This window comes from Manis pentadactyla, chromosome 16, assembly GCF_030020395.1.
Source record: "Manis pentadactyla isolate mManPen7 chromosome 16, mManPen7.hap1, whole genome shotgun sequence".
NCBI classification, from domain to species: domain Eukaryota; kingdom Metazoa; phylum Chordata; class Mammalia; order Pholidota; family Manidae; genus Manis; species Manis pentadactyla.
The window spans coordinates 5,489,651-5,515,399 of NC_080034.1; the positions used below are offsets into that span (position 1 = coordinate 5,489,651).

A 25,749-nucleotide genomic window follows, 5' to 3' on the forward strand; every position below is an offset into this window, starting at 1 on the left:
AAACAAAAGACAGGAGGATTTTTAAGCACTGGGATGACCTAGTGGAAAGGTACTAGAGAACATAAGCTGGGGCAGGGGTCAGGGGAGGTTAAATGTGATCATGCCTTCTGTGTTCCCTAATTAGTTGGTTAGTTAGTTCGTTAGTTGGTTAGGCTCCTACCCTCTCACAGAGACTGAGAGATAGCCAAGCTCTCTTTCCTGATTATTGTATTTCAAAGGGATGGCTCCCACGTCACTGAGAGTAACATTCCTGGGCTATAAAACTGACAGGAGGCTGAGACAAGATTTACACTTCACAGGGGCAGAGAAAGAATTTACAATTGCTTTCTAAATAAATGCTCAAAGAAAAGGGAGGAAAGAAACCTATAGTCAGAAAGAAACCTACCTATAGTTTAGTTAAACTGAGGCAATGAGTTACTTTTTTACTTCCCCATGACATGATACACATGGCTTCCATTGTCAAGGTCATTTCTTGGCCCAGAATGGCTGCTGGAGCCCCAACCATTGTGACTTGCCAGGCAGCAGGAAGGAGAAAATTTAAAGAGGAAAATAAAACATGCCAGATAGCTGGTTTTCATTTAAGGAGCCTTAGAACCACCCAATTACTTTTACTAACATGTAATCGGCCACCTGTAACTACAAAGAAGATTGAGAAATACGGTCTTTTAGTTGAGCACATTCCTTCCTGGAAAAGTGAGGAATCTGTTACTATTTTCTAAGATGAAAATGGCTCTTGAGCAGACAACTGGAAGTCTCAAACATACTGACAAACACAGATGTCACAGAAAATAGAAGCATAGTAACACTGACTGAATAGGCAGTAAGTTGTTCTTTCTCAGAGCTGTGACACATCATATTATCTGTTTTATTAAGAATATATCACAAGCCTGGTGACTCACATCTGTTTTCAGCACATCAACCCAAGGAGATATGAGGATAATGTTTTTTTAAATTCTTAATTATACTTATCAGTATTGACACCTATTAAAAATTCATGCAGTATATTCAAAGTACCATATACTTGATGTACATTTTGAAATTGGCCTTTCCCAAAATATAAAGCACCTATTCAATTATCTAAAGTAATGGTCTTTGTAAATGGTCTAAAGTAAAATGAAATGTAGAAAAAATATATATAAAGGATATTGTGGTTTCTAGAATGCAATCTGACTGACCATTTTAATGTTTTAATAAATGAGTGCTTTAGAAATGGAGAAATAAGCCTTAAAATCGCTAAGAAATAACCTTTATAATGAATGACCTTCAGATTTTTTTAGAATTGAATCAAATCAGAACTGAATCAAATTCGGAGCCGAAAGTTCCAGATTAATCCTGCTGCCTAACAACCCGTTTGTGTGCGTTTGCTCCAAGAAGTAGAAGAGGCTTCAGTGGAAATCACAGCTCCACCCGTTCATTACATCATCATCCACCCAATCATTACATCATCAACCACAGGAAAAGCTTCAAACCTCAGAAAATGCTCCTAATTAGGCAGGACAGGTGCCAGTGAAATTTGTACTTAGGTTTCTAGAATGCAATCTGACTGACCATTTTAATGTTTTAATAAATGAGTGCTTTAGAAATGGAGAAATAAGCCTTAAAATCGCTAAGAAATAACCTTTATAATGAATGACCTTCAGATTTTTTTAGAATTGAATCAAATCAGAACTGAATCAAATTCGGAGCCGAAAGTTCCAGATTAATCCTGCTGCCTAACAACCCGTTTGTGTGCGTTTGCTCCAAGAAGTAGAAGAGGCTTCAGTGGAAATCACAGCTCCACCCGTTCATTACATCATCATCCACCCAATCATTACATCATCAACCACAGGAAAAGCTTCAAACCTCAGAAAATGCTCCTAATTAGGCAGGACAGGTGCCAGTGAAATTTGTACTTAGTTTTCATTGGTAAGGTTGCTTCTGGCATAAAAACAGACCATGGATTTCTTTCACATTTTCTGTATCATCTCTGAATTTCCCAATGAAGGGAAAACCAGGAACGTCCTTGTAGTCATAATCACGATGCACATACATTTGTTTCCTAGATTGTGTTTTTCTAACTGCATCAGAATATTATAGACATAGTCCATATTGACCGGGCCTTGTTTATTTATTCCTAAAATATTGAGCCAAGAATTTATGACTATAACTATATTTAAACTTACCTAAATAAAAACTCCATATACTATCATATTTTTCAACCAAATTCTCAGCTTAGTCCAACCTCTAAAATCAAAGAAAACACTGATCTTGCCTAGTTATTAAAAGAAGTTTTTCTTAATATATAGTGCCCTTTACCAACATTATAGCACATTATGGTTACTTAAATTAAATATTAACTAAATCCCTATTAAATACCTAAGTTTGTTAGGGCTGAGAATGTACAACTATATATATTATGCAATCTCTGCACAGTCTATTAGGGGACCTAGGTGTGTATACAAGAACTAAATACCGCTTGGAAGAACTGCTCTCTAATCAGTACAAACATCCTTCTACATAGTGTGTTCACACATAAGACACTGACCCCACCCTACCTATAGTTGTCTTAGAATACTCAGTATTTGAAATTGAACTGAAGAATATAAAGAAGTCCTACACTACAGCCCAATGCAAGTACTTTGTTATTTTTTAATTTGTTACTAGTTGTTTTGTTATTTCTTTCCAAAATACTCAGTTTAAGAAGCTTTATGCCATTGGTCTCAAAAGGAGTAATGAAAACCTTTCTTTTTTACATTATATTTCATCAAAATGGAAATTTGTATTCTAATCTTCTAAAACATCATCTCTTTAGTTTAAAACGGAATAGCTCCCCCTTAGAGTGAACGTATAAACAAAGGGCTTCCGCAGCCCTTTCCCTGGAAGGCCCCCCCTCCCCGCCCCGCGCCCCCCGCTCCTCCCGGTGCTGCCTCCCGGAACGGTGAGCAGGGAGACCTGGGGACTGCTTAGGGCTAGCAGCGCACACGGGACCACCCAGGCACAAGGAAGACTTAGAACTTCCAAAAAGCAATTTTTTCTTTGAAAATCTATGGATCCCTCTTCAGCATTAAGGTAAATAATGAGACTTCAACTTTCAGAACTTCCTGGATCAACTAGACCTACGAGGGAGGTCAGAGCTCCTGCCAGGGCCTGGCAAATGCTAATCAGACTGCAGTGAATTCCATAAATGGCACTAAAGCATTCCACTGCCAACCTCTGACGTTTGCACGTGAACAGGCATGGGGTCATCACTCTCACCCTGATTCCTGGCTGACCCCTGCCGCTCGCTGTCCAGACAGAACGAATCAGTAACGATCCACAGCAGTACCCACGGATCAGAGACCGAGAGCTTCCCCACCTGGGTGGGGACGGGCGAGGGCTGGGACAGCCAGGGACCCCGCTCAGCAGCTGCCGTTCAGGGCTCTCCTCGCTCCTGCCACAGGCGCAGGCCCTTCACACGGACACACGACTCCTCAGCCTTCACCCTCGAGCTGACAGTAACGGCATCTTCGGGAATTCTCAGGAACTAAAACTCTACGACTAGTTGTTAAATGTCACCTTCTTTAGCAGACGCTATGCAGTGGTGTTACTTAAACAGCATTTAATTTAAACCGCGTAACACTTCATTGTAAAGATGATGAATTCTTGGCCCCAGTGTGGCAGGCCAAGAATCCCAGCCCAGGTCTGTTGGAGGTCAAAGCGCTCTGTCCACCCTATGGCACTGGATGTACAAGGACACCTGCCAACCGCTCGTAACAAGAGTGGACGTGGCTAAGGGTGCTTCCTTTCACCGCAGGGCCTTGAGCACGCGGCCAGGCTGTCACTGCTGTGCCACAGACATCCTCGATCTCTCCCATACTTGCTTAGAAATACAAACTTGTGATGACCCTTCGTTACTACACAGATCCCAGGAGCATGTACGAAATGTTTGGATTTAAGCACTTTTGTGAAAAAGACATGATACTTTGTCTAAGTCAGGGCTACCTAAATTCTTACCAGATGAATAAATGAGGGATAATACATACTATCACCTGACAGGCATAAGAGCTTCCCTAGAACTACATTTGGCAGTGATTCTGCATTTCTTTCCCTGTAACAATGTTTTGAGAACCAGAGTTGGTGAGGCCTGAGTGATTTTGAAATGTGGGTAATGGAGTAGAGTATGGAATGCATTGTAAGGAAATAATATGGGTTTTATTCTGTCAGAAAATTGGCCCAACAAGCTGTAATACTATGTAAGGACAATAAATACTCAGGGTTCATCTGTCCAAGGTGACTAGGTGTCTGGGCATGAATAACCTCACACCATACTGATTGCATAAATTTTACTTTTGAACACCTTCTTGTGACTTTTAAGTAGTGAAAAACCAGAAAAAATTATTTGCATTTATCCAGGCCTCAAAGAACAAAAAAGAGTTTGTCAACCACTTATAGCAGAAACAGCTCTGATGAAGAATGACCCCCGTGCTAGATGTGGTCTCACTGAGCCCATTCAAAGCACCTCACACAAGATAAATTACAGGTCAAAGGAAAACAGAAAAACCCAGGTAAAAGCAAGCTGAAAACTCACTAAAGCTTACAAGCACACGAAACCGTTATGCTTTATGACCGAACTCTATAACTGATAGAAATATTTTAAGAATGAATAATTTATACTGCTTATGTTAATACATAATGCTGCACATACAGTGTAGATAAAACTGTTTTATAAAGTGCTTCCAAATACCCGATCTCATGTGACCCTACAGCAATCTGTGCGGCCGCAGAGCACGGCCTCCTCCCAGTGAGGGAAACGAAGCTCAGAGGTCACTGGGCTCAGCCGGGCCCCGGGGCCAGAGCTGGGGGTGCTGCAGCCACTAGGGCGGGACACCAAGGGGTGCGCTTACTCCCTCCACGAGGGCAAACACTGACCTTGAGTCACAGCCGCGGGTCTCCTAACGGCCCCGGGAAGAGCATGCCAGCCGGGGCCGGGGAGCCCTGGGCACAAGGGCCCGTTCCTGTGGGCCTGGAGTGTTCCTGATTTAAGAAGTCTGAGCTGGGGCTTGAGACTTGCCCTGATTCAAGTTCCCTGGTGGAGCTGCAGGTCCAGGGACCCCGATGACTTTCCCCCCGAATAAACGGGAGAGCTAGAAACTGAACCCAGGTGTGCCTGACTTCAAGAAGCATGCTATCCGGATTATCCCACATGGCGTCTAGTGTAAATACTTTGAATTAAAAATGTTCTCATCTTAATTTGGTCTTTAAGACTTGTTTATAAATTAATAAAGGGCTAAGAAATTCATCCTGGAATTCTAAGAAAGAGACACTTAAACTGAATGAACCACTGTCCATGAGAATTAAGTGGGCCACCACCTGCTCACCTTACCTCTCCTATTTCACAGGACAAGGTTTTTTAAGTGACCTTAGATCTCATTCAGTTGAACTCCTTCACAGATGACCGAGTAGAAGCCCAGAGAGTTTGATCCTTCAGGGTCCCCTCTGCCTCAGCAGCCAGACACTGACCCTTGGAGGTGGTCACCCTCTCCTGCCCCCCACCACCGTGTCGAGCCTGCCCACCGTGTCATCCCCTGAGCTGTGACTGCCCGTCATCCTATGATCTGTGCAATAGCAGAAGCCTGTCTGTGACTGGCATCACCACCCAGATTCTCATTCCTGGTTTATATTTTTGTCTCCTCTTCTGGACTAGGACCACCTGGAAAAGCAAGTATTCCATTCCCATGGTCTCTTTATCCACTTAGAAAATGTTTGTGGAATTAAATGCAATCACCTGGGATTTCATGTCATTTTGTTTTTCTCTCTTTACTGCTGTGCCCGTTTCCCCTCCATGCTTTGCTTCCTCCTGAAATTCAGTCATTAGCAAATACTTTTCCCCCTTTTTAACCTAGGTCATTTAAAAGCATATGTCATTTTATTTTTAGGAAAATTGTTCTCTATTTTTTAAGGTATTTAAGGTACCAAAAGGATTTTACATAAGCAAAATAAGTGTGTGTGTATATATAGATATGTGCGTGCATTTCATTAAAATCTTCTGTGCCGCTTCTCTTTCATATGTCCACTTCCCATTTTCTTAGGGAACATGACTAAAATTCAGTCCATTGTTTTACAAAAAAAATATGTATTATTTGGAGAAAGTACAGTGACAGTGTAGGTTGCAATTATACTCTGAAATTCCTATAATAATGATCTTTTACTGCTTTGAATTGGAATGATCCAATTCAAAAGAAATAATGACTTTTCAGTCACATAGACCAAAGGAGCTTTGCCCAACTCCTGCAGTGAAGTCAGCAGAAGAGAAAACCTTGCAGATACTTCTGTTTGAATTAATGCAGAGCTGATATTAAAGCCCACAGTGGGAGAGTGGAGGAGTGGTTGACTCACGGGCCTGTGACATTCCTGACATCTTTTGCATAATACAGTGTCTTAAATAGTCTAAACTCCCTTCTCAAAAAAATGTCTAGACCAGAGAAGTTTTACAACCCATATGCTCAGTTCTTTATCCTAGAGTGGTTACTAGAACATGCGCTGCTGTCATCCCTGAGAAAGAGGTGCATTTCAATAAAAATAGTACAATAATACTAATGATAATAACAACCCTTAAAGGGTGCTTCTCACAGGCCAAGCGCTTGGCGTGCACTTCCTAAATCCAGCCTTGGGAAAAAATCTGCAAAGTAAGCATTGACATCCCTGCCACAGATGCTAAGAGGCTCAGAGCTGAGGTCACCCATGTTGTCACAGAGCTGGGGTGTGACTCTAGACTCTTTGATTTCCAAACCATGCTATTTGTTATTTGCTCTGTTAGAAGTACAGACATCTATATTTCAGTGGAAAGGGGAAACATTTTTAAAGAATGATATTTTAAAGAAATTAATCATTTTCCTTGAGCCTTTGAGGTAGAGGAAAAGTTGCCCAATTTTCCACCCAGTAGAAAGCTAAATCAGAGCAGTTGGGGACATCTGATGCCTCCCTGAAATTTAAACAAATTGAATGAGTGGAATTTCTCTGTGATACACTCTACATGACCAAGTTGCCATTCTGAGAAAAGCGAAGGAACTCTGAGAAGGGTTCTTCTGCCTTTCATCAGTCAGAATGCCCCCCACTCCCTTGCAAACTCCAACTTTCCAAAGCAAAGGCGGTCCAAGTGAAATCTGCAACAATGAAATCTTCATCTCAAGTGTTGTTTTGACTTTTCTTGATTAAATTCTGAAATGTCCCAGAGATAAATCTTTTTTGACCCGTCTATTTCCAAAATTATTTCTTTCATGCCAAAAATGTGGCATAAAAATTCTTCTTAATTTAGAAATATTAGATTTTCTTTTGGGTTCTTAAAGTTCAGAATAATTAGCCAAGTGAAAAAAAAAAACCTTGTAACCTCCTTTAAGAAGCAGCTGCAAACAGCTGAGTCATTGAAAGCTCAGCATAGAACCTGGTTATGCAATGGAAGCCTCTTGCCTGCATGGCAGTGTCCATCTGTCCACTTACAACGAGATGGACACAGTCACAGCACCAGTGCTAATTAGACAGTGGCTAATAAGGACAGCAGCAGGAACTCTAAATATTTAGAGCTGTGAGGAATCAAGGAGGGCGGCGATTTATCCCAAAGCCTCCTCTTTCTTGTCTTCCTGGAAGGAGAACAAAATGTAAAGGACCTGTCTGATCCTGGGGCCAGTGCCGATGGACTTCAGTTCCTTTTTTACCACTTACAGGGGTTGACCTTAGAACACAGTTAACTGACTGAGCCTTAGTTGCCTTGTCGGTAAAGCAGGAATAATTCTTACATTATAGGATTGTTTTAAGAATTAGAGATGTGTTAGAAAAATGTCTGGTTGATAATAATGCTCAAAAGACCAAGAAATTTTAATTTAGAGAATTTGTGGCTTTTACAATGTGGGTAAAGTTGCAATATTCACAGAATCTCTCACCTGGCTTTAGTGCAACTCCAGGTCAAGAGGCATTTCCAAGGAGTGGAGAGAAGTAGGCATCTCCAGATCGGTGGGTAATTACCCCAACGAGTGAGGGCTTATCTGGACTGCAGAGGTTTCGGGGAGGATTTGTTCGCTTCTGCTGCAGCAGGAGAGCAACTGGACCACTACTTGTAAGCCGTAAACGGGTTTAATCTTTGTTCTGCCTTTGGCTGATTTCCGTTTCAAAGGTATTTTGCCCCGGGATTTTCCCCTCCCTGGAGTCACGACATTAGACAGTTATGGTCAGCAGCGGAGCAGAAACCAGAACCCAGAAGGGCGGCCCAGACAAGAGCTCTTAATCCTGCCACCTTCCATGAAATCACCAGAAGCAGGCTCTGCACACCCTCGCAGTGCTTTCTCTTTGCCTTTGTCTTTGACCCACTTTTTAAAACTGCATGTCTTTTCATTATCCAACCTGTGGGGCTGAATTATAACCCTTTATTGGTATTGCTGGTTGCAAATATTTTCTTCCCTTTGTGGCTGATGATTCTCTTTATTTTCAAGCATCTCTTGATGAACAGAGGTTCTAATTTTAATTTTGGAAAATTCATCTATCATTTCCTTTAGGATTTATGCTTGTATGCTGTTTAAGAAATTTTTCACTACCCTGGGGGTTATAAATATATATTCCCTCATGATGTCTTGTAAAATTTTTATAGTTTTGTCTTTTACCTATGTCTTTAAACTTAAGTGTGGTTTACAAGTGCTTCAACTCCATTTTTAAGTCTTTCCTATTCCCCCCCACTTGATTGCTGTGTTAGCTTTGACCAAAATTAAGTTTCATATATGTATGCATCTTTCTGACGGCACTGCTATCAATCGCATTGGACTTCTCATCTATCACTGTACCAGCACCACGTTTTCTAATTCACTAAGTTTTCTTCTGCCTGGTAAGACATGTGCTTCCTCACTGCACTTCAGAGGTGCTTTGGCCCTGTGGGGACTTTTCCATTCCTGGATGTATGGATCAGTTCATTGAATTCCACCAGAGCAGTTGCTGGACTTTTTCTTGGAACTGCATCAGCTCTATAGTCCAGTTTACATCAGCGCACAAATTACATCACAGTAACTGGATTAATCCTCAGATCAACTGGCCTTTCAAAATCTAGTCTTCCTCTCTCATTTATTTAGATTTAGTGCACTGTCTAGCACTATGGTTTTATGATTATCCCATAAAGTTCATGTTTATGTTGTGTTAGATTTATTCTAAAATACTTTACATTCTAATGCTATTTTAAGTGGTTATCTTTTAAAATTGCTTTTTAATAAAATTTTCTACCCTCAGTGTATAAAAATACAATTGATTTTTTTATAGCTACTCTGCTAAACCCTCTTATAATTCTAATTTACATATAGATTCTCTGTTTTACTTTTATTTATACAACCATATGTGAGATATGATAGTTATTTATTCCCTTCCAATCTTAATCCCTTCATTTTCACTTTCTTCCTTACTCAACCATCTTGTACTTCCAGCGCAACACTGAGTGAAGGTGGTGATGGTTGACATCTTGTTTCATTCCTGGTCTTAAAAGGAGTGCTTTTGATCCTTTACCACTAGTGTGATGTTGGCCATAGTTTCTGTAGTTTTCCTTTACTGAGTTGAAAATGTTCATTCTATTACGAATATCCCAAGAGATTTTATTATAAATGCATATTGAAATTTGGTAAATTCTTTTCCTGCCTCCATTGAGATAATCTAGTGTTTCTCTTCCTTTAACCTGCTAATTTGGTGAATTAATTTTATATCAACCCAACTGTGCATTTCTGGAAATACCCCCAATTAGTCATAATGTGTCATCTTTTTATGCATTTGTTGTAATCATTTTGCTAATATATTATTTTTAGGATTTTTTGCTCCTATGTTCATAAGTAATACTGGCCTGTAGCTTTCTTTCCTTGTATAGTCCTAATTGGGTTGCACCCTAAGAAAATGCATCCTCATAAAATGAATTGAGTACACTCCTTCTTTGTCTATATTCCCCAATCGTTTTACAATACTGGAATTACTTGTTTCTTGAATGCTGGTAGAACTCATAGGTAAGAACTCTCTGGTCCTGATATTTTCAATGAGGGAATATTTTTAATTGTTCTTTTAATTTCCTTTGTAGATATAGGATCAGTAAGAGTTTCTGTTTTTCCTTCAGTCATTTTTTTAGATACATTTTTCCTAGAAATATGTCCTTCTGTCATCAAAACTTTGACCTTTATTGGCATAGTTACTCATACACGGTTTTTTAAATCTCTGTAACTCTACAATTGTCTCTGTTTTTATTGCTTACTGGTGCCTTCACGCCTTTCTCATGACCAGTCTTGACAGTGATTCATCAATATTATAGTCCTTCCAAGTGAAATTTTGGCTTTGTCGATCTACTCAATTAAATGTTTGTTTTCTATTCATTCATTTAAATGTATTATATTCATTTGCTCATTGTTGCTGTTGCTTCCCTCCCTCTGCATTCTGTGCTTATCCTGGTGTCCTTTCAACTCACACTAGCCACCCAGCCACTCATCAGACCTTCCTTCTTTTACAACACAGATATTTCAATCTCCCTTTATCAAGATCCCCAAACTTTTATTACACAGATGATTATTGTTCAGTTCAAGATATTTCCTATTTTATATTGATGATTCTTTAACATCTGATTTATGTAGGCACGTGTTTCTAAATCTGCAAAAAATATGAGATTTTTTGAATTATCTCTTGCACCACTTACACATGTAGTCCTTAAATTCTAAGTTAATTACATTGCATTCAGAGAAAGAAATGAATATGAAATCCAGCCTCAGAAACCCATCCTGTGACCCACTCTGTGTTAAGCTCACAGGCACTCCTGCACTCAGGAGGGACATGGATCCTGCAGTGTCATGCTATCAAATGCTCCATCATCATTGATACAGTTGCCTACTTAATCTGTCAGTCATTAAAATCCATGAGTTTAAAACCTCCTACATTGGTATTGTTTTGTTAATCTTCCTTGTTTTGGTCATTTCTGACTGTATATAGTTTTCTGGCCATGTTTTGGGTGCACAGAATTCTAGATTATTATATCTTCCTGGTTAATTGAGCTTTTATCATTATGAGATAGATTTTTTTTTTAATATGGAACGCTTCATGAATTTGCGTGTCATCCTTGCACAGGGGCCGTGCTAATCTTCTCTGTATCATTCCAATTTTAGTATATGTGCTGCAGAAGCAAGCACGAGATAGATTTTTTTATCCTTAGTAACACCTCTTACTTCAAAGTCTCTTTACCGTGTGATTATACAGCACTATCAGCTTTCTTTCAGTTAGTAACTTTCCAGTATATAATTTGATATTGTTACTTTTTCAAACTATCTGTACCCTAAAGTTCCAGATGGGCAATTGTAAATTCTGTGCAGTAGGATTTTGGTTTATTGGTCTGATAATCTTTAAGTTTTAACTGAAGCTTCTAATCCACTTATTTTTATTGTAATTGCTCATATGGTCTATCACCCACCTTGCTGCTTATTTTTTATCATTCCTCTTCCACATTTTTTGTTGCTCTTCTTTTTTCTGCTTTCAAATTTATTTTTTCCTCATCCTTTCTTTTCCTTGAACTAGTCAGGAAATAATATACTCTATTTCTATTCTGTGAGTGTGCTCAGACATGTTAACATACTTACTGAACAAAGCATAAAATTTATTAATTTCTTTACCCTCTCCCAAATAATACAGATACCTTAGAACCCTTCGGCCCCGTCACCCCTCAGCCTTCCCTTATCAGTACTGTGTGTGTGTGAGGCCGGCCTTGTTTCTTCAGCCCCAGCGGGCGTTCCTGCCTTTGTCTCGCAGTCAGTCTCACCTCAGCGCCTCACACCACCCCGTGCCTTTCCTTCCTGCGTCCTGGCTGCTCTGACTGGAGTACCTTCCCCATGCTTGCCGTCCTTGTTCTTTGACATATACTTCCACTGCATCCAAATTCCAGATTGAAAGTCGCAGTGTTTTCTCTCAGGTTATTGAAAATATTCATCCACTTCTACTTCAGTTGTGAAAAGCCAGTGTCAACCTAGTTGGCAGCTGAAAGTAATCCTTTTCTAGCTGCTCTTAAGTGCTTCTCTTTCATTTCTGATGTTCAGTAATGTTACTATATTACATTTAGATGTGTCTTCATCCTGCACGGAATTTGAGAGCTTCCTGAGTTTGAGGTGTCATGTCTTCCACCCACTGCAGAAAACTCTTAGTTATTAGCTCTCGGGATTTTTCTCTGCCCTATTTGACCTCCCCTTTTCTCCTACATGACTAAATTTAGACATTTTCACTTTATATTCCACAAGTCTTAACTTCTCTTTCAAATTGGTCATCTGTCTGTCCTTCTGTGCTCATTTTAGTTGATCTCTTCAAAGGTATATTTTATTAATCTTCTTTTCATCAGCATCTAACCTGTTCTCAAAATTATTTACTGAATTTTTTATTTCAACTAGTTTTTATTTCTAGAAATCCTATTTGGTTCCCTCGAAAAGCTGCTTGCTCGTTTCTAACCTCTTTTGTTTCTTACTTACCATTTGTACTACTTCCTTTATATCTTTAACAATTAAATATCTAATTTACCCGTTTTGTGCCTGGTAATGCCAATGCCTAAAGCCTTGCAGATTCCATTCTGATCTTGTGCCGATTTTCTCTGACACCATCATACGAGGCCTTTTGTGAGCTTTGACTGAGAATTCCTATTCCTTGAAATTTCATCAGCGGGAATTTTTGAGGCCTACGCTGAAGGTGGATTCTCCCAGCACTGACAGCATCTGTTTCTTCCGAGCACCTGGGGACACCAGCTCAGAATGGTGTTAAGCTAAAGGGGCGATTTATTGTTTCTGAGACCATCTAAATAGTACGGATTCAGGCCACAAAACTGTGTGCGGCTGTCTGTCAGCCTCGAATTCCCAGGCAGATTTTCTGGCCTCCACTCAATAGTGAGGTTCAAAGCCAGCAGTTTTCCACTGTTCTCTTGAGACGATGGGAGGGCCATGCTCCCTTCCCCCTAACATGAAGGCATACGCTTTTACTGCCCCTGCCTCACGTAGTCGGGCCCCTGTGGCCTGCACAGTGCCTGGTCCTTGCCCCTGGCCCCTCTGTGCCCCGCAGGCCTGAGAACAGGGCCCCATCCATCGCCGGGCTGGGGGGCCCTCGGGTAAGGCCTGGCTGCCGCGCTCCACCTGTCCAGTGCCAGTGCTCCGCCTGCCTTTCTCATGGCCTACTTTCATTCAGCTTTGGACACTGATTATTCTTCATTTACAAACCCGCCACCTTATTGGCTCATTTTAAAAGAATGTTTTCTATAATTTTCAAATTTTTGTTTATTTTGTAAATTGTAGTGTTGATCTAGGATACCCAGCTTATGATGCTGCTATATATATACCCACATAAATACACCAGACTTGCTAAACATGCTACATTCCCTAGGCAGGAGAGGGGCAGGTGGAAGGCAGGGTGATGAGGCTAAGGAGGAGGAAGAGAGTGAGGCCATCAGTGCACCGCAGGCTGGTCTGTTATTCAGAGACAACAGTCCACGCTCAGCCCTGAATCACCCAGATGTGAAATACTAAAGATCCTGCTGCTTCCGTCAGCTCCCACCCGGTCCTGGAGACCCGATCGTTGGCTGGAATCATGAGCTGACCACACGCACACGTGTGCAACCACACACACACACACACACACACACACACACACTTAATTTAAAGTTTAAAGAAGATGTAACCCTAATGTGTGCTCTAAATGTAATATTTATGTTATAAAATTCACTAAATCAAAACATCTTGCTGAGTCTGTTAAGTTTCCCCATATCTTCTCAATCATTCATACCCCAACTTAATATGAAACAAGGAGCTATGCTGGTCTAGTGTCCTGATCAGAATCCTTTGGGTTTCAACCACAAGCAGGGGTGGGATAGTGCCTGAGAGAAATGCAAAAGCCCCTAAGAAGCTCAGCAGAAACCCTTTACAAGTGATGAAAAATTTTAGTAAAAGAATAAAACTGTTTCAGTTAATTCTCTTGTTTCCATGAAGCACCCTGGCCAGGTGGCAATAATATGATTCTTTAAAACATTACTAACGATTTTAGATTCGACTGGTAGGAAAACGAAAGCACAAATTCAATTTCAGCCTGATTAATTCAGAACTACTTTAGAATTCACAGTTCAAAAAAATGAGAGAGAAAAACCCTTATAACTTAGAAACCAAACAACAGCAATTCCAGTAAACAGAATTACTTTCCTATGCTTTCCTCAAAGGAGAAAAAGAGGGGAATAAGGAAGAATTTCATTTAACTTACAGGAGACCTGCAACCCTATTTTTTATGCTATTATACAATACTTTCTACTATAGATTCATTTTCAAATGCAGCATTTGGAGGCTAGAAGTTCCACCATTTCTAAGATTGCATTGTAACCAGCGTCCAAGGCACAGGGCCCAGTGGACGGACTGAAGGCTGTGTAGACAAGCTGCGGAGCTGGCGGCAGAACCTGAGGCTTGGTGTACTTAAATATTAAAATAAGTAGCAGAGCTGGGGCCTCCACACAGATTTCCTTAACTGAAAGCTGATGTTTTCTTAGCTGTTGTACAACTACCTCTCTAATGTATATATAGGGAAACAGTTAACCTGAATTTTTGCTAATTTACTCTGACCTATTATCCTTCTAAGAAAATACAGTCATATTCAGAAAATGTTTTTACAAGGATACAAAGAAACTGTAATGCTCTTCTGCTTTTAGAACACTAAAAGTTGAAAAATTAGACTTCTAATTTTGTGTTTAAAACTCAGCTGAAGGATTCTGCACTCACGTCATCACTGCTGTTCAGTTATTCACTGCTGCCTTCCCTGTGTTCATTGATGCTTTGGATTCTGTTGGGCAGGAACAGAACAACGGCATGACAGGTCTGATGATTCCTACCTCAGCCTGAATTTAGCAGATTTAACTATTTTCTTGCCATTTTTAGGAGTATATCTGCATCACACTTGGAAAATCTTTGGAAAGAAAAGAACATGGAGGTGTGGTTAAAGAGACAACAGCTTTGCAGGAAGTGCCTAGAGATTCTTATTAGATTCCTGACTTCATTTCTGATGATGGATGAGACTTGACAACCCATCTAGGTGTTTTCTTGCATTGCTGATCAAAATGAGAAAGAAGAGACAGGAGAATAGTTTATTAAAGCAGTAAACTCTTTTTTAAATGTTTATTTCAGAGCTACTTGTCACATTAGCACCTAGGTGCCCATATGGATATAAGAATTAAAAAGGAGGTGAGCTTTTCTCTCCTTGGGAGTAATACTAGGTTTAACAGACCATTTTAAAAGGGCAGAAGATGCCTATATTTTAGAAGATACTGCTCAGACCTCTTCTATGTGGATAAAAGAGATAGGATGAGGCAATACTCCGAAGTTAGACCTATGTACTGTGTTTAGCCACTTTATCCAGGTAAGAAAAGCCTAAAGCATCTATTAAGTGTCAGGCGTAATCATAAAAACACTCACATAATTTCATTTAGTTCTCACCATAATCTTATGCAGTCAGTATTATAATATGCATCTCGACATATTTAAAAACACAAGGCACAAAGCTAAGTGCATGGGTCAGGATCGTAACTGACCAGCGCTGAGCCCACATCCTAGCGGTAAGTTCACACCGTCTCCCCATCACACCCAGTCCCGTTGGACTTCCCTGTTTGTACTGTTCCAGTGTGGCTTGCACAATACGCAGCAGCGCAACACAGGGAAGCTAAATTGCCTCAGCCCAGCTGTGCAAGCTGGCTTCAACAGTTCTGTCACGGCGGTTACTTAACCTCTCTTAGCCATTGTTGTGGCTGTTGTTGAGGACAAGACCTACAGTTTTGATTAAATTAACAGAAGCAACAGGAAAAGAAAAGGATATTTTCCATGGTTTGGAGCTTCTGGTAAGGCTTCAGAAAAACAGTGACATTTTATTTTTCTGATCACTAAAAATTTGTCAGCCCATTTTCTTGAAACAATATTGGGAAAGCATTAATACTGGCTTTTGTAATGATCTGAGGAGGCTGAGAGAAGAAGGGAGGATTCACAGCAAGTCAGTAGCCACGTTAAAGAGAGCCAGACCCAGACCAGGCAGGGCGCGGGAGCAGGTTTTATTCAGGAACTATTGCCACAGGGAAAAGAGACCTTGTAGGTAACCTGATTCACTCCCAATGCAGCATGGACAAGTGGGGATATACAGACAAGGCACAGGGTGGGGGGCAGTGGATGGAAAATGCTGGGGCAATAGCAAAGGTCAGTGGAATTCTGGCTAAGCTGACTCGGCATCTTGCTGCAGGCAGACCAGGGGGTGGTCAGATGCCAAGGGTAAGGGATGAGGAATCTGCTCTCAAGGGCAAAGATTCTGGCCAAACTGACTGAGCAAGGCTTTTGCTGACTCTGGGTGATGCCGGACTGAAGGAGGAAGACCGGAGGCCGAGGCCTGGTCGAGAAGAGAACTTGGGGGGGTTCCTGACTAGCGTCTGGTCAAGGAGCACATCTTGTCGGCGGGCTACAGTTTTCCTTGTGGGCATTTTTTTAAATTATGAATTTGATTACTTTAATAGATAAAGGACCATGCAGCTTTTCTGTTTCTTCTTACAATGATTTTTGGTAAGCTGTATTTTTCTAAGTTGTCCGTTTTATCAAAATGATCAAATATATTGGCATTAAGCTGTTCGTGACATCCTCTTATCGTTTTAGGGTCTGCAGAGCCCGGAGCACTGTGGTCCTTCTGTGCTCCTGGTTTGGGGAATTTGTGCCTTCTTTTGTTTCTGATCAGTCGCACCAGGAATTTACTGATTATCACCAGTGCTCTCTTGTTCATAGTTTCCTATTTCCATGATCTCTCCTCCTAAATCTGATTTCCTACTTTCTATTCTCTTTGGGTTTGATATTCTTTACTCACCTCTTGGCATGGATATAACTTTTTCAGAGTTTTTTTTTTTTTCATTTCTAATATATGCATTTACGGCTGTAGATTTCCCTCCAAGTACAGCTTTACTGGTATCCCACATGTTGTGATATGCAGTATTTTCCATTATCATTCAGTTCAAAATAATTTTTCAATCTCATTGTTTTTTTTCTTTGATCCATGGGTTATATGTACATGTATCTCTTTATTTCAAAGCATATATAGTGACATTCTAGTTATCTTTTTGCTATTGACTTCTAACATAATTGCGTTATGATAAGATATACACTTCAAATCTTTTCAACAGCACTGAGGATTGCTTTATGGCCAAACATACAGTCAGTCTTTGTCAGTGTTCCACACGTACTTGAAAGGAATGTCTATTCTGTTCAAATACATTTATTAGGCCAAGTTTACTAACAGCGCTGTCCAGCTTTCTCTGTCGGGTCACTACGGCCCTAGTCTGTGAGGATGTCACTTTCAGCCACCCAGCCCGAGTTGGTACATGTCCCTCCTGGTAAAGAGCAAGTGGCTGAGGGGGCAAATTCAACCACGAGGCCCACTGTCTGGAGCCCCTGCGCCCCTCCACCCTGGCCACAGGATTCCCTGATCTGTTAGCGCCCTGAGACCTTCTAGTAGATTTTTTGTGCGTCCAGAGTTTTAGCTAAACCCAGTGTGATATTTTATTTGAAATACTAGTCTTTCCTAACCAAAACCACTGCCTATTTGTTCTCTGTCCTCCTCTGGAATTTGAATCTGTAAGAAGAACTGCACCACTATTGCATCTTTGGTGCTTGGAAGAATGATAGAGTAGATGCACAGTAAATACTTATGGAATCAATGATTGAGGATATACGCCCTCTCCAACATTATAAATGGCTATTCTTGGCTCAGTAACTTTGCAAACACCCATTTCCAGAAAGAAAGCCCCAACTTCTTGGCTGAATACTGTATCTTTCAGTTCTACATCTAGAATAATTGGATAGTTACCCTTTCTAATCACATCTATGAAAGCCCCAGGAGTGCTTAATTCATTGGCCATTATAAAATGCTTTATCATCTTCACACTTAAGGTTAGTAAGTGCCAGATTATCTGCTTAATTAAAATAGCTTTAATTCCATGTGGGCTTAAGATTAATGTTAGTGCACTAAAAGCGGAAGCATTAGAGACTCTTCATGTGAGAGAAACACTAACTATTGTGCTCAGAGTTGACAAGTCTTTCATCTGATAAATTCTAGGAGTGTGAAGACATTTGAAATGTCTGTTTATTCCCAGTTATTTCCCCAGGGAGTTTAAAAAAGATTTTTCCAAGAAAGATAACTTTACCTTCATTTAAAACAGAGTTCAGGTATCACTATACCAGCTTATGGAAGAGACAACAGAGATGGCATAACCTTACCAAAGGCCATAGAAGTTAGTATTTTGAATTAATGAGCCTATCTCTTGATTGGACTCTGGGCTACTATGTGAAGGGTAGAGTTTTAAATTGTCAGGGGGCATCTGAGAGGACTAATAAGAATTAAATAAGATTAACAAGTGAAATAAAGATCGGTAGGGAACTAGGGGTCAACCTCCTGGGAACTGTGCAAGCACATCATCTCAGGAATTGTCCATACTTGTTCCTCTGTTGTTTTCTGGCCTTTTCTGGGAGCTCGGTGGATAGGCTGAAGGGTGGGGGCATCGCTGCGCGCCCCTCCCCCCCTGCACTCTGCACCCCTGATAACCGACCTGCTTCCACGGAAGCCCTCATCTCTGCTGTGATCACCTCAAATTGGGCGTCTATAGTTGGATGGTCACAGATGGGAAGGCATCCCACATGTCCAGTCAAGTACAAACTCCCCTGGCTTTAATTAAATTACAGAAGGACAGCCGTCCAGCTCTCCTAGATGAAGAGTTAGAGAAGATGAAGTAGCCAGGAAAACACGGAACCTTCAAGAGATCTCCAGAGCGAGCTGCCGCGCAGGCTGCCCCGCGGCAGAACGCTGAATGAGGTTGATGCTCCTTATTCGCTGGGAGCCTCCTGGGCGTAACCTGATCCCTGGCATATAGTAGGAGTGTCACAGTTACAAGTGATAGGAAGACTGGCTCATTTAATCCAAACAGAACCATTAAATGTAGGTTGGTGTCCCAGTATCAACCAAAGATCAATGGGCTGTCCTCTTAGTATGACCACAATAAACTCAAGAATTTTATGTATTTGATATTTTTTTAGCCCATTGCAATCATTAATGCTTTTTCCACTTAAAATACTATCATATTTTCTGTGATTATTTCTGTCATACATTTTATTATTTAAATAAACATTTTTCTGAAATCTAATGTCAGACAGAAATGTGCACCATAGTGTACCACTTGATTACTGGCCTCAAAACAAATGTATGCACACGAGCAGGTACCAACAGCCACGTTGAAACACCCGGCAAATCCTGAAACCCCTACATCACTCCCCCCCTTCTATCTTGTTGTCTGTCATGTGAGTTTTGCCTGTTTTTGAACTTCACATGAACAGACCATGCAAAGCGTGCGTTCCTATCCGGCTTCCTTACGTCAGCACTGTGCGTGAGATCCGCCCGCACTGTCAGACGTAGGGCAGTGGGTGCAGTCTCCTTTGCTCTTTCCTATAGAATATTCAATTACTTGATTATGCAATTATTTACCCATCCTAATTAGTGGACATTTTTGTTGTTTCCAGATTTTGGGCTTTGTGAATCTTTAGCTTCTGCAAGTAGTCCTTTGGGCATGTTTGGTGCACAAATGCACACAGTTATAGTGAGTATGTAACAAGGCATGGTGCTGCTGAATGAGTGCTGTACATTAGCAGATACTGTCAAAGAATTTTCCAAAGTGGAAATATTCAATCTGCACCCTGTAAGCAGGGTTAGAGTCCTGGTTACTCCACATACTTGCCAACATGTGACATGTGAAACACTGACAGTGTTTTCCATCTTCTTATTTTTAGCCATTATGTTAGCTGTTTAGTGGCAACTTATTGGTGCTTTAATTTGCATCTTTCTGCTAGCTAATGAGTTTGGGCACATTTTCCTATGTTTATAGGAAACATTTTGCTGTGCTTAATGGAAACATTTAGATATTGTCTTTTGTGCCATTTGCCAGACAGGTGACCTGGTTGCAGGGAAGGCCTTTGGGCGGCACTCACATAGGACGTGACGTTCTCCCACTCAGGCCCACTCTCACCGGTTCCTCTGATGACTCCGCCCAGACATGTCCTCATCCCTCCCCCCTCAGTCATGTTCCTTCAAGGCGCCTGGCCATCCAGACAAGGTGACTGCCAGACACTGTAAACCAGGACAGATCCACGCCTCTAGGCGGATCTCCCAGGAAATGTAGACACTTTGCGTTTCTACCTTATAGGACTATCTTTCTCTCCACCACCCTGCACAGCACCCCTGAGGGGAGGACACTGCCTTTCTAGGTATCTCAGGCTGATTCGCCCCAGTCACCCTATGCAGCCAAAGCCATGGGTCAACAGGCGCGCTATGAGTATGAGCTGACCAGTCGTGTGTCTTACCTGTGCATTCATGCCCTGGTTATGCCTGAGCCCACATTCCCTTTCCATCTGAAAAGGGTATCCTACAGGGTATATCCAATCTTGTAGGCTGATGTATTAACTAACAGGCAGCTTTTGCTGTGTGATTACCCAGTGAACTGTGGTGAGGCTTTTGGTCTCCCCCAGAGCCTAGGAGCCAAGCAAGAGCTTTCTCAAAAGGACATGAGTTGTTTGCAGAAGAGGGTCTAATTTTTCTCCAAAGTTCTTGGGATGACTGCTATTATTCTCTAACTGGCATTTAGCACAGCTACATAAACATTCTGATTTTCTGTCACTTCAGACACCACTGGGTTGTAGGGGCCACCTAACCATCCTAAGATCCATAGAAATGATTCAGCAAAACGTTACTGCCATTGGTCTGGACAATAAACCAAACACTGTACCTCTGACAAAACTGACCAAGGGCCCCACCCTGAAACTGCAGCCGCTCTCATCCAGGGGACAGGTTTGGTCAGCATTCCTGCCGCTGTCACCGCCGACCAGAATGGACCCTCCAGAGGCCCTGCTTCTGCACATCGCTAGTTTCTAACCTAACGTTCTGGAGCTGGTTCACCAATCTGCAGAGCCTACGTCCTGTGCCCATGCCCCGGCTGCAGGGAGACTCAGAGAGCAAACACCTAGCACTTTTTTTCAGACATTTCTTAACATAGGAAGGGGATTTACATTCTGGGTAGTCAAAATGAATATGAAAAGTCCACTGTGCTAGGCATTCCACAGATGTTTGCTGCTCTGAATTAAACTGACCCCACTCCCCTCCTTTTACATCATGAAAAATGGGAGGAAATGCGAGCCGAGGTTTAGCGGGGGTTCCACAGCACCGACCCCGGATTCACTCCTTGCACCACTGCTCCAGAATACAGTGAGCTAAGATGAATGTATAATTTCACTGTGTGCCGTTCTCTAACAAATAGATGCACCTTGTCGAGTAAATTGTGATCTCTTTAAACATATGGCTGAACTTCCTGTTATAAAAATCTTAGGATTCTGTACAAGTTAGGACCATTTATGTAATAAGAGATCAAAAACCAAATGAGCTTAATAAAGTTAAACTGTGACCAGAACTATCTTAGTTAAGGCAGAGATCGACTGTCCCATTCAAAAATGTCCCCCAGGATCATCGACAGGGACCACACAGTGCCCAACGACCCCTCCTGCCGTCACCACCAACACACGGGGTCTGCGTGTAGTGGCAGCTAAATAGATGTCCTCGTTATAAACCCAAGAGGCTCACAGGCATATCCCAGTAACTGTTCCAGAAGAAAGCAGCTGTTTTTTCCCAGAAAACATAGCAAACATCTCCTCATTGGTGTATGTTTTTGTATCCATTTCTGAGCCATGTATTATAACCAGGAAAATGGGATGGCCAGCTTGATTTAAGATTATCAGAACTCAACTTGAATTGAAGAATAGGTAAAGCCTCCCCCCAAAAACATGACTGGGGATGAAAAAGAGTGGTTTCACTAAAGGAAACCTCTTGGGAAGGCCAGGGGCTGTCGTAGAAAAGCAAGGAAATAGATACGAGAAGACCCACAACAAAAGCCCACTACAGATTGGCTTAGACTTTTTAGGTAATTGCAGCCACCCCCTTTTTTAGTGGTTAAGAACTAAGCAGTCCATTAAAACTATTACTACTATGTCATTTTTAAAGGATTAAATGATTTTTCAGTGATGGAATCCATTCATATTTCCTAATTTATTATCCTCAAATGTTCACATACCTACTATTGTATGTCAACCTAAAAACTCAGAACTAGCGTTTCTATTTGACTCTGCCCTGATGAGATCAAAAATTACTGTTAGGGAACCAAGGAATATCACAGAGAGACCCACAAACTTTACCTGACCCCCCCACACCATGCCCTTTGACTCTCTAGTTCCGAATTCCTTGGGACGTTTCCAGGGATAAGAATAGTCTTTGAAATCCTTGTGAATGTCATACTTCCAGGTCAGACACACTAAGTTGAGGGCACAGAAAATCATGATCACTTGGCTAACTGCCATCCCTAAAAATGCCCTAAACTTGCAGATTTTCATGTCCCAACAAGCAGCACCAGCTTGCCCAGAGCCTGTTTCACTCTTTCCCCAGGAGACCCCGTGAACCAACCCCTCACCCGTCACAGCCACCTTAGAAGTTGGTGCCTCTACAGTGCAATTCATGAAAAATCAGTATGTGCTAAAAGGTTTTTAAAAAAACCCTAAATTTTGCAGGCTGGCAGCCACCACTGACTTACTGTAGCTAAGCTCACTGTCTCTGCAGAATAATGTATTTTTATCCACCGGTGACAACCTTTGTGTAGGAAGCAGCCTAGAAAGAAGGGGACAGAGCCAGCCGTGTCACCTGGTATGGAAGTGGGCAGCTGGTCATGTGCCCCCTCTGTCCCTCGGCTCTGAAAGGACACGGGGCCAGCTGCCAGCTCGCTTTCCCATACCCCAGGGGCAAGATGCACGCTGAGCTGGCACCTCCCCTCCCGGCCTTTGTGGACGTGCTCTCTGGAAGCTGAAGCTTTCTGCACCGCCCACCCTATGCAGCAAACCAGGGGTGGAGAGGGCGGGGAGGCATTTCCTACTCACTTTTCATTTTGTGCCATTTGCACGACCTCGGGGGTAGAGTACATGGCTTTTGTCAAAGCAGCAGAGACAACCTGTCTGGGGGACTTCTATTCAGGGTGCTTGCTAATCTGGGATGAAGGAAGTCTGCAGGCATGTCTCTGGCAGGTGGAGAGGAGAACACCGGAGCTGCTTTGGCTTTGTAGCCACATTATTTCTGATGATGCTAAATACTAAGGGGATTAATACTCTGGAGTCAATCCGTACCTGATCATGTTGCCCCCTGAGAAGTAAGCTGCTTTTGTACAGGAGCAAAACAGACCGAGCACGGCGCTTCCAAGTCTTGCCTCTTGCATACCCAGTTGTTTGCCACATCACAGAGATTCTTTTATTCTTACATTATGATTCATCATTAGAACACTAGCGAAAATATTTGTATCAGTCCCAGATCTGCCAGCACCACAATCACTGATTATTCTATACATCCCAGCTTTTCAGAATCTACACCAGTGTAAATCGTAGTAATCTTAGAGTAAATAGTATTTTAGGTTCTCTCTGACTTCACATAACATTATTTAATAAATGTGATCCCAACTTTTTGCTTGTACTTAATAGAAATCATTTTATTTTACATTACTCCATTGAATTGGTGAACAATATTTCATTAAACAATCCTTCTACAGCTGGACATTCAAGATATTCCAAATAATATTATAAATAATGCTGTAATTAACATTTGGTGCAGGGAAATTTGGGGAAAAAAAAGACAGCTTGTTTTTCTAATCACAAAGTCAACACATGCTCAGTTTGGAGACAAAGTAAAACCTAATAATAAAACAAAACGTCCTCTGCAGCCCCCCTGCCCGGAAGGGACCATCTGTACTCCGGTAATGTCTTCCCAGCTTTTTTTTCTAAGCATTTAAGGATTTTTTCCTTAATGTGAAAATTTATATAGTACTTTCTATCCTCTCCCTTAGCAATAAATTATGTGCATTCCCCTTCTCCCCCATTATTGAATATTCAAGTTATTCTCAATTTTTAAGTACTGTAAAGAAAAATACCATAAACGTCCTCATAGGTCAACACATGCATGTATCCCTTTGTTTCTTTGGCGTAAATGTGTAGGAATGAATCACTGTACCAAAGCATGTAAGTGTTTCTGGACTTCTAATTCATGTGGGAAAAAAGCCACCCAGGAAATGTGCACCAATTTGTACCCCTCACACAATTCGCTGCCCATTCAATCTGTCTGCAAAAATAACTGGTTGATATAAAGAAAAATAAAAATTTATGAGCCAAGTTTTCACAAATGCCTCCACATGGCAAGGATGGAGCCAACATAACCTGAGTGGCACCACCAGGGGTGCTCCCTTCGCTGAGATCTTTGTCCTCCTGAACCAAGTCTGAGCATCAGCTGTGTCAGAGGGAGGCCTTCGAATCACAGCCCCCGAAGTGCCAAACCTGAACTCTTACAAAACAATGAATTATATTCCAATCACATTACTCTAAAAATGCATTATCAACATTTTTGTAAGAACAAATGTCTCAGCACATAAGAAACCAGGACTCAGGAAGGTAACAAACATTTCTGATAATATATTTGTCAATATTGGTGACAACACCTCTCACATTTTAAGAGTAATGTATTATCATTTAGTAATTTAAGATATTACGTTGCTTCTAAATATTCATGTATCACATGATAATTAATTTGACACTTCATCCTTAAATGCATAAGACCAACCGCCTAACCAATTCACAAATATTTCATTGCACAAAAGCTATCTTATACCTTCAATAAAATAAAATAGTTGCATTAAAATCCTTATATTTCTGAATATCAGTTACTGGGTCTCTGTCATATCAAAAGCTTACACTGTAAAGCAAATGTTTTAGCACTTTATCAAGAGATTATTTCACAGAGGTTTTAAAAAGTGAATCTTCAGATTAGGTAGTGTACTAAAATTATTCAGACCTCCCCAAATTAAGACAATTTTAACACTCTCTTTTCACCCTTTTTTAATCTCACCTCTGACCAATTCTACACACCACATCCATAACAAGCTTACCAAAACATTAGTAAACATATAGATTAAAATTCTCCATGGATTTCGCAGCATCCACAGGATGAAGCCTCCGATTCCCAGGCCAGCCCCTCCCTCTCAGTCCCCTGCTCGCCTTTGCCTGCAGCCCCCATATTTCTTACTGTGCATCAAACGTCCATCCTGCCCTCCCACCCCTTTACCCGTCACCCATGTGTTTATGCCCTTCCACTATTGTCTAAAGACCCTGCCTTTCCCTCAAGGCTCAATCCAAACCTCCTTTACACCAGGGATTGCAAAAATCAAACCTCAGAGCCTAGTTTTTTAAATAAATGAGTAGATGCAGAAATGAATGAGCGCTGCAGGGATGCAGGACCAGCCCGGCGCTTTGATTTTTCAAGAGAAGATGGAACGCTGGCTTTCCTGGGACTCCTCCTGCCCAGGGGGCTGCCCTCGCCCCGTGCGCACGGGCCCTGCCCTCCCGCGCCCCTCGGACGGAGCAGCTGCACCCCGCTCACCGCCACCACCTGCCCTGCCCCACCGCCTCCCGGGGGCCGGCCTCTGACCCGCACCCCGTCTCTCACGCTGTAACACCGACTGACGGAGGGCGGAGGCAGCACCCAACGTGGCTGAGGTCGGCACCCACTGACTGGAAGCACAGGGGAGGGAGATACAAACTACACTCAGTTTCAGAGAAATGAGGCCTGAATGTCTGGTCCACAGATGGACCCGTCCGGGAC

General features: G+C 41.7%; 1 non-coding gene across 1 annotated transcript; it reads right to left on the reverse strand.

Annotated features, from left to right (window-relative positions):
* Positions 1–11,034: 11,034 nt before the first annotated feature.
* Positions 11,035–11,141, reverse strand: LOC118928373 (U6 spliceosomal RNA). The gene has a single exon (XR_005031207.1). It is a non-coding gene; the product is annotated as a U6 spliceosomal RNA (small nuclear RNA).
* Positions 11,142–25,749: the final 14,608 nt, after the last annotated feature.